Source organism: Puma concolor, chromosome A2 (genome assembly GCF_028749965.1).
Source record: "Puma concolor isolate L17-30 chromosome A2, mPumCon1.1.hap2, whole genome shotgun sequence".
Classification (NCBI taxonomy): domain Eukaryota; kingdom Metazoa; phylum Chordata; class Mammalia; order Carnivora; family Felidae; genus Puma; species Puma concolor.
Genome location: NC_141668.1, coordinates 94,613,339 through 94,622,086, shown reverse-complemented (window position 1 = coordinate 94,622,086; position 8,748 = coordinate 94,613,339). Strand labels below are relative to the sequence as shown.

Sequence of the window (8,748 nt, the reverse complement as noted above, 5' to 3'; positions counted from 1 at the left end):
TTCACTTTCTCTCTCCCGAACATCTCACACCACATGCCAACCCCTAGCCTTTCGTCTTGGGGTGCGTGCAAACTTTGTGGACACCACACCCCCACTTATCTGCATCTAGCACCAGTAGTGAATTTCTGTGTTCCTAATTTGCTAGGCTTGCATACCAATGTATCAAATAGGTGATTGGGAAATTTAGAAAATCCCTTTTTTTCCAATTAAATTTGACTTTCAAGCTCACTATCTCATGATTAACTTTTTTTTTTTTTAACGTTTATTTATTTTTGAGACAGAGAGAGACAGAGCATGAACGGGGGAGGGTCAGAGAGAGGGAGACACAGAATCTGAAACAGGCTCCAGGCTCTGAGCTGTCAGCACAGAGCCCGACGCGGGGCTTGAACTCACGGACTGCGAGATCATGACCTGGGCCGAAGTCGGACGCTTAACCGACTGAGCCACCCAGGCGCCCCAACTCATGATTAACTTTTAAAATGAGCTTATTCTAGGCACAGCCAGTGCCTGCTTTTGTGGATGGTATCTGTCAATGTTTGGTGTAACCTGAGAAGGGCTCCCAGTGACATGATGTATATGGGAAGATAAAACTCTGCCAGCTACAGATTTCCAAAGCATCATCCTCTTTGCACATTGTGAGTGTTTATTTAAGTCTGGTTATGGGATTTTGAGTGCTCTCCGTGTATTTTCCTTGACACTTTCTGCTAAAACTAGCTCACTAAACAGAGAAGATATGTGATTTTTGTTAGCCTTTTCCCTTCCACTAGCAGGAAGGGTCCTGGGGCAGAATGCCCACAAAGGAACTCATTCAGATGCGTGCCCACTGTGACCCTTAGCCATGGCTTCATGAGTGGCCCTCATAGTGTCCTGACCAGGCTCCACTGGGTAGGGCAGCAGGTCTGAGACAACCCAAATTTGCTCACAAATGCTGACGTACATTCTTGTAAAGTTAACAAACATTAAGCAAATTCAAAGTAGCCCCCTATTCCCCAGCTTATTTTACTTATTTGGTGGAAAACATAACCCACTTAAGTGACCATCTGCTTGATTTCTTCCTTTTGCTCCTCCAGATGGACTGTCCATCTTTCGTTACCTCATTCTGGGCATTAAGAGGTGGACCCTCATGGACCGCATGGATAGGTTTCCTTATTCTCTGGTTGCTATTTGGAAGCAGTCAGTGGAAGCATCATGAGGAGGCTGGGAGTTGGGAGCAGAGTGACCTCAGGGTTCCCTCCTGACAGGTGGCCTTGGGTTGGCTGCATCCTCCCCTGGGGCCAACATATAGGGCCCTCTACCCCAGAGACAGAATTTGTGCTCGGGACCCAAAAGGTGTAGGTGAGAGTGGCCATTTCCTTTTATACCAGTTAACCCACTGGAAGAATCTGTTTCTTTTCTCCCAGGGCCCTGGATCCACAGGTTTGGAAGTCTAGTGCCCAAGGAATGGAAATTGTCAAATGATGAGGTCATTGTTCCTTTGAACTTCAACTCTCACTGGCCGACATTCAGTGGAAATCACAACAAAGATGTCCATTAGTGTAGTCCGTGGGCGTTAGCCTCCTAGAGCACAAAGCAGGGTAAAGAAATGAGGAAAATCAATTCTAAGGGGAATACAGAAGGCATTCAACGAAGTCCACCCTTTATGCCCCTCAGCACCCACTCCTGTCCTTTGACCGGGAGAGATATCAGTGCCCCCAAAGACAGGGATACACAAAGTCTTAGGTGAAAGTCTATCTTCTCAGTCTCCTGGTGAAGATCATGAGAAGCCAATTTCTAGCAACCTTACACGGAAGGAGGCAGATCATGTTTTCAGGCAGTAAAGGTGTCAGACCACATTTGCTGAATGAAATCACAGCTGCGTGCATCACTGTGTGTAATACGCTTCAGAGGATTTCATTCCAGCATCTGCATTTGGGTAAAAGAGACATAAAGCAAGTCCTGAGTATTTGTGCCACTCTCTGTAACACTTGGTGTCTGTCCTCCACAGGGGAAAAGCCACACTCAGCCCAAGAAGCTGCTTTGAGCTCTCCAAGCATGAACCTTTCCTCTAACTTGGCTGATGGAGTCCGTGGGAATCGGGAGCCAAAAAAGGTTCTGTTTTGTAAAAGAAGCAAAGGTTGTGTGAGAGGAAGGGAGAAAAGTGATCAAGACAGAACCGGTTCCAGGTCTTTCTAACCATCAGATTGTCTAACCATCACCTGTTGTCTGTAAGTGTTCAATATTACGCAGTGATTTTTAACATTCTAAGATGCGTGAGTTCTTTTTAAACTACATTTGAAAACAAAATTCAAAAGCAATACAAGATTTCTATGAGACAGTTAGGGCTGAGCCCGTTCTCGGGGCTGAACATGAAGAAGACCCGATACAAAACAGTTAACGTGGATTTCCAGGCGTGCCTGGAAATTTTTAGAATTGAGATTCTACCAGGTGGCTCTGAGGTAATGGACATCAATGTTCCCACAATACTAGGATGTGTGGGCAACTGGTAATGGATACTGTAACTTTGAAAATTGTGATCCTGAACATATTCTTAGACTTTATTCAGCATTAATTTGATAACATAATGTTGGTCCCATTATTTAAGGTCACTGTGACTTGCCCTCCTTGTGGCAGTACCAGGATATAGCTGAACTTGGTTCTAGCCTGGCGGGACAGGATGGCCGAGCTGCCAGCGCGTGCCACGATCAAGGTTGGCTGCTCCAGTCTGACCTCCACAAGGCTGCTTGGAGGAAGCCCCTGAGGCTCCAGGCCACCCCCCACACTGGGTACAGGGGAGGGAGTCCAGACTTACCGGGAAACAGGAGGGCGCACAGGATTGCAAGGAGACCCGGCTTGGCTCCAAGTCCTGGCAGGTGGACAGAAGCCCAGGGTGACATAGTGGCTGCACCTGCTGGGAAGAGACCACCTGGGTGAGTGACAGAGGTCAGGAGAGGGTCTGAGCTGCTGCGTCCAGGTGGTGCCAGCAGATACTGGTGAGAGAAAGGAGAGAGAGTGGGAGGGAGGGGGAAGAGAGCAGGGGCGGTGCAGACCAGGGGGCGGGACCAGGTCCTGCGGTTCCAGGGTCAGATCCTCAGAAATGGTAAAGGCGGGGCCTTGTGAAGGGTCAGCTGAGGAACGCATCTGAAATGAAATTTAAAGAAATAAAGGGAGCATTGACTTCCTACTGAAATCAAGGCTCCATTTCAGCTATGCCAAGTATACCAGGGCCCCCTGGATACATTTATGGTAATTAGTTATGCTAATTATAGGCCGACAGCCTGGAGGGAGAGGGCAGTGGGGATGGCCAGAAAGGGCACTTGGCTGGGCCGGAGGGTTGGGTCCTTCAGCACCCATGACCAGACCCAGCTCCTGAGCAACTCCTCTTGGTAAAAACTGAAAGGCAGACATACTCAACTATAATCAAGATTCAAGTCTCAAGTGTCCCCAAGTGCAGGCTGTAATGTTGTGCTGAGTTGGTGAAGAGTTGAGTAGAATACTCTGCTAAAAGAATATTTCAGGGCCATCATTCAGACCCTCAAGCAGGTGTCTGGGCAGCTGTGCTAAAAATGTTAAGTGGAAAAGAGAGTGACAGTGGGGGAGACACATACACAGCAAAATGGCAGGTGGTAAGAGTCTCCATATTAGGTAAGCAATGTAGGTGGGGAGAAATCAGGTGAACTCTTTTCTTCCTACTTTCTCTATTTTTTACATGGTCACCAATAAGGAAATCTTACTTTGGGGGAGAAAATCCACAACCATCTATTGATTTATGAAAATAAATTTTATTTCACATGGTCCGCATTTAAAACTCTGTTTCTAGGGGCGCCTGGGTGGCGCAGTCGGTTAAGCGTCCGACTTCAGCCAGGTCACGATCTCGCGGTCCGTGAGTTCGAGCCCCGCGTCGGGCTCTGGGCTGATGGCTCAGAGCCTGGAGCCTGTTTCCGATTCTGTGTCTCCCTCTCTCTCTGCCCCTCCCCCGTTCATGCTCTGTCTCTCTCTGTCGCAAAAATAAATAAATGTTGAAAAAAAAAATTTTAAACTCTGTTTCTATCAATTATGGTTATCAGTGTTATTCAAATACTGCTCAGATTAAAGGTTCAAAACTGTTGGCCAGGACTCTTTAATAAAGCCTGTCCCAAATCTCCAGACAAGGACTCCTCTGAATGTGTCAAATGACAAAAGTAAAACAATTTACCTTGTACAGTGTGATGTCTTTTATTCAAAGGAATAATCCATGGATTGGGGCTTTCAGTGCCTCACACACAGCAGAGCATGCTTCCCCAGGGATTATGGGCAAGAGGGAGTTTTATGAGCCTTAGATTTTCGATTCTTGGTGTTTGGGCACTGGCTGGCTGGGATAAATGGTGTTTCTGGTCAAGGGAAGCATTTACTGGGATGGGAAAGGTACCTAAGTCTCGGTTTGACTACATGGCACCCTGTGCTGGAGGGGCTCCATCTTGGGCTCAAAAATGTATGTCAACAAGTGACAATGGCTTTCCTTTCCTCTACCTCTCTTCTTGCTGTGGTGCATCTGTGCTCTTCTGTACGTGGCACTAAAGGATCACATTTCTCCAACAGTGACACATGTTTAAAAAATAATAGAGGGAAACTCTTGAGCAGGGCAGAAAGAGTAGTCAAAGCTTTCACCCAACCCTCATGAGGAGAGTGGAGGGTTCTGATCAGGACCCCGCTGTCGCCAGGAAGAGAGAAACTGGGCAGCACTTGAGGGAGCAGGACGTCCTGTCCCCCCAGGCCATCCCGCTGCTGCATGGTGCTCTGATGGCCCCAGACCTCAGCCCCAGGGGAGAGGCGGCTGGGTCACAGCAGGTGTGGACTCAGGCAGACCCTGTGCAGAGGGCCAGGTGCTGAAGCTTGGGCCTGCTCGGTTAACCTCTGAGAGGCTGGCATGCTCGCCTCACCTGGGGCAGCTCCCCTACGCCCCGCAGAGAGTCTGAGATCTCGTCCAGTGTGACCACTTCCCTTGGTCACGTGGAATAAATGGATGCAGACATGATGTCAACTTTTGGTGAATGGGACAAGCCCGAAAGCCCAAAAGAGGAAAGACATTGATATATTTTGATGAGTGGACAGTCCATAAAATATTTTCTTCAATCTTCCACTTATACTTTTATAACACTGTGTGTTGAATACAATTTTTTTAAAAAATCATGTCTTTTCTTAGATGAGTAACCTCTTTTTATTTTTCTTAATGTTTTTATTTATTTTTGAGACAGAGAGAGACAGAGCATGCACAGGGGAGGGGCAGACAGAGAGGGAGACACAGAATCTGAAGCAGGCTCCAGGCTCTGAGCCATCAGCACAGAGCCTGACACGGGGCTCAAACTCACAGACTGTGAGATCATGACCTGAGCTGAAGTCGGACGCTTAACCGACTGAGCCACCCAGGTGCCCCAAGATGAGTAACTTCTCTTTAAAAACCAAGCCCTGAGCAGCGTGCTAGAGAGTCCTACTTTGCTATGAAAGCCCAGAAGCTTAGACACTTAACGATGAATAGAGTAGGGGCCCAAGGCAAGCTTCCCCTGACGGCATAAATATTATTTTGCCATAAAGATGATTTTGAATTAAAGGTAATAAAACCCACCAGATGCAGGAAAATCTCTGTGCCTCGCCCTCAACTACAGCAAATTACACTGGAAAGGGGAGCCTGTGCCAGCAAGAGAGCTATTAACAGAGACTCCCCTTTACCTAAGGAACTTACCTGCATGATTGGGCAAGCTTTTTCTTCCAAACAGCTCCTCTCACTTTCCCGCTCCTGGCCCCTTTGTGTCCTCTGCTCTCTTTAGCTCCCCTAAGCTTCTTGTTGCCTCATTGTCTTTGGAATTTCCCTATGCTTATGCCTACTAAATTTGATTTTCTCCTATCAATCTGTCTCATCACTTTGATTCCAAGTCCAGCTAGAAGGACCAACAGGCAGAGGAAGGTCTTCCTTCCTGGCCAAAGAAAGCATTCATTCCTGAGGTTTCATTGTTCCTCGTCATTAAAGATGAGAAAATAGCTCCCCGGTGCAGGCGGCCCATTCAATATCACGGGACCATGAGCAGCTGAGGCAGGATTCAGACACCCCCTCCCTCCTCTCTACGGTGGGCACTTCTCATTGAGTGGACCTGTCATTTGTCATATCAAAACCAATAACTGCATCAGAGCACCCACTACGTGTGAGGCACGGGACCAGGCCCCTTAGAAACGTTAACCTCGGTTTCGGCATCCTTGGAAATAATACAGTTCTATGCGGCACACATTAGTGTTCTCAGTCTACAAATCATGGCCGTCAGGCTCCTTGGACGTTCCTCACATTGGACTCCTTTAAATAGCTGAGCAGGGGCGCCTGGGTGGCGCAGTCGGTTAAGCGGCCGACTTCAGCCAGGTCACGATCTCGCGGTCCGTGAGTTCGAGCCCCGCGTCGGGCTCTGGGCTGATGGCTCAGAGCCTGGAGCCTGTTTCCGATTCTGTGTCTCCCTCTCTCTCTGCCCCTCCCCCGTTCATGCTCTGTCTCTCTCTGTCCCAAAAATAAATAAACGTTGAAAAAAAAAAAAATTTAAAAAAAAAAATAAAATAAAATAAATAGCTGAGCAAACGTGCTAATCATTGACCAACCTTATTAGAAAAACATTAGGATCAGTTAGGTTGGTCTGCATTTGACTCTCTCTCCTCCAAGGTAAATGGATGTGTGTGTGTGTGTGTGTGTGTGTGTGTGTGTAGCACATTAATTTAAGAGAAGATTTTTGTGGCTCCTCAAGTGAAAAAGTAGCCTCGCATAGATTCACCAGATTTAATGGAAAAAAAAAGTGCGAAGTGCTACGCAATATTTGGACATAAACCACATAATTATTTTTAAGTTACATAATTATTTGTTGTTTATCTGAAATTCAGGCAAATGCGAGCAAATCCACAATGAGCCATCATCTCCCACCGGTAATAATGACAATTAGCAAAAAAAGAGTACAATAACAGGTGTCATCACCGAAGCCAGGAAGGGAGGAAGGGCAGGGACTCTGGCTGACCATCCTCTGCTCAGAGACCACGTGCAGGGGACATGAGGCTGTCACAGGAGCAGCTCCGAGAGCAGACCGTCCCAGGCAAGAACACGTGTCTGCGCTCCCGGAAAATCCCTGCTGGGCCAGATGGGGCATGGTTTCAAAATCAAGAATATATGCATCTGCCAGCACACAAGAGCAGAAAGAGAATTCTGAAAACAAAATGCAACAAGAGAAATTCCTCCACCAGAATGTTCAAGAAAAACGATGGAGCTACAGCCCTGAAACGAACATAGTATTAGTACTAGATTTTATTCAATCAGCAAAACTTACCTTAAGAGGGGCTGAGGGAGCGAAAGAGAGAGAGAGCATTTCTTTTAAGCTCTAAAGAGTAGGGGTCATGAGGAAAATTTCAGGAAGATTGCAGAACTCTGGAATAACTCTCACGTGCCAGTAAGCAAAGAGCGTGAGCTGTTCTTGAAGCACAATCATTCAGTTAACAGTACTGGACCTCAGAACCTGTAGAAATTTCCTCTAGCACTTGTGAATTAACAGTTGATTGCCTTCTGTGAGAGACTGTTTTAAAAGATCATAACAGAAATCATTGGCCTGTTAAATAATAACAAATACACTTTACTGAACATCAAACATTGTACATATTGATTCCGTCGTTGCAAGTGAAACGTAGGTGTTATTCATCCCATGCTACAGATGAAACAGAGGATCAGGGAAGTTAAGTAACTTCCTGGAGATTGCCTGGCTAAGAGAGAGCACTTCAGTTCTGCCAGGCTCTCAAAGCCTGTGCCCTAAGTAACCTAAGTAACCCACTCGGATGTTTGTATTTCAGGGATTCATTTCTGTCCTCATTTTGCTGTTGCTGTGAATGCAAAGGGTCATCTTGTCATACTTCGCATTCCTTTTCTATAATGTGCTTCCCGAGGTTACACACTACAGTAGTTCGTGTTATTTATGTTGCCTTCTAGCACTCCCTGCTGGCCATTGCAGGTATGTCCTACACCTTATGCTCTGCATTGGAGCCCAGGAAGTGAAGTCTACTACAGCAAATAACTCAGCTTAGTGAGTGGAAGAGCCCAGAAAACCTAGGCAGGAAACCTGCTTTTCAATTGTGTACTCAGGTGTGCTTGGGAGTTTTAGGTCAGCATCTCCTCTTTGCAAGGCCCCCATTTCCCCAGTCTTGAATGAGAGGAGTGACTGGTATATTTGGGGTCTTATGTAGCTGTGAAAACTACAGAGAATTGCTCGTGAATAATGCATGTTTACATCTATATAAATGGAATCGCATTCTTGTCAATCCATCTGTCCATCTGTCCATCCACTAGACTCACTGCTCCTCTGTGCTGCTCCTTCTGCCGCTGGTTGCAGCCACTGCATGAATCCCTCCACCGCCAGTGACAGGCACTTGTCCTGCTGCGCATACTGGCTGTCACCAGCGAGGCTGGCACCCACACCTCAGGGTCTCTGCATGCTAAGAGTAGCATTTCCCTGGGAACGTCATCCCGGGATTGCGGCTGCCAGGAAATACACATACACCTTGTCTCTAAATACTGTGCTTATTATCTGACATCATAGTTTTTACCAACCTGATGGCCACCAAACAGGATCACATTGTTTCAGCAGGTTATTGCCCTGGGCCGCTAATGAGGAAGCTGAGGGTCTCTGTTTATACCTGGCACCCACTGAAGTCTGTCCCTCGGACACTTGGCCATCCGTGCCCTTTGGGCGCAGCAGAAAGAAGGCCGGTGGCAGAGGCTACAGC

General features: G+C 47.1%; 1 long non-coding RNA gene across 1 annotated transcript; it reads right to left on the bottom strand.

The window, feature by feature from the left end:
- Window positions 1–625: 625 nt before the first annotated feature.
- On the bottom strand, window positions 626–3,165 carry LOC147583339 (uncharacterized). The gene is made up of 2 exons (XR_015248112.1): window positions 2,789–3,165; window positions 626–1,902 (listed from the first exon to the last, which is right to left on the bottom strand). It is a non-coding gene; the product is annotated as an uncharacterized LOC147583339 (long non-coding RNA).
- Between the last annotated feature and the right edge of the window lie 5,583 nt (window positions 3,166–8,748).